Source organism: Apteryx rowi, unplaced genomic scaffold, assembly GCF_003343035.1.
Source record: "Apteryx rowi isolate R43461 unplaced genomic scaffold, aptRow1 scaffold_932, whole genome shotgun sequence".
Lineage (NCBI taxonomy): Eukaryota > Metazoa > Chordata > Aves > Apterygiformes > Apterygidae > Apteryx > Apteryx rowi.
In genome coordinates, this window is record NW_020451241.1 from 56801 (window position 1) to 57936 (window position 1136).

Below are 1136 nucleotides of genomic sequence, written 5' to 3' on the forward strand. Positions count from 1 at the left end.
TGACTAAATCTTTGTGAGTTTTAATTCTTTCAGGATCTTCTGTGGGAATGATGCTGCGCTACATGGTCTATAGTCCAGGGTAGTATATAAGTGGGGAAAAAATGATCATAAATGTTAATTCCAAAAATTCTATGATGTCCAATATGTTTCTAGGGCTTCTTCACATTGTCTACTTATTGTCTAATTGGATCATCTCTCCTTGAACCTTCTCCAAAATGTTTGAGGGCATTATACACCAAAATACTTACTGATGTCCCCAGGTGGCTAAGAAGAAACAGAAGAAAACCCCACACTCCATAGCCTGGCAGTAGAGGGAAATTTGCTCTCTGTCTCCTAATAGGTATTGGCAATAAGCAGCTTAACAGTGACATAGGGGAGCAATGGCACTTACAATCCCTCTACGGAGTTGTGCCTAAATTGTGAAAAGGGCAAATAAGCCTAGACATGAGGTGTATGGGGAAACAATGAGCTTTTGCTGAACCCTTCTCCATGGTTCTAGCAGCCAAACAATTATTCTTTGCAGGTCTAGAACAAGGGAAACCATATGTTTAAGGTGATGGTTTAGGTTTTTTCCTGGTCTAGAGAGGCCTCCAAAACTCTGAGGTTTCAGGCAGGTGGGAATTTTACAAAATTTTCTCATGTGTAAAATGTTATTGTGCATAAATATCTGCACAATGTCTGGCATATTTTGATTGTGTATGAATTAATTACCAATATTGTTGATAACAATTAGAATGTTGTTAATAACAGCACCAATAATGATATCAACACGCAAGAATTTTGGTTTCCTGTCTAGGGAAGAAACAGCACGAGGAAGATGTCAGTTTGCACAAAACGTAGTAAAAAAATGGACATGGAAGCAAAGCTTAGTAAAGAATTACACCATAAAGAACGGCTGGGTGAGATGTTAGGGCAGCTGGACATCATTTACATTCCAAGCAGCTTTCCCATGATTTCCTCTGAACACATGGTGAGATCATGACTATCAAATAACTCCAGTCCAGATTCACATATCTTTGTGCCCGAAAAGAAAATTGAAGGGCAAGATTATTAAAAAATGGTTATTTAAAGATGTGTTATATCACAGAAGTGAGTAACATCTTCCATCCAGGACAATTTTCAAAATCCTTGTGTAG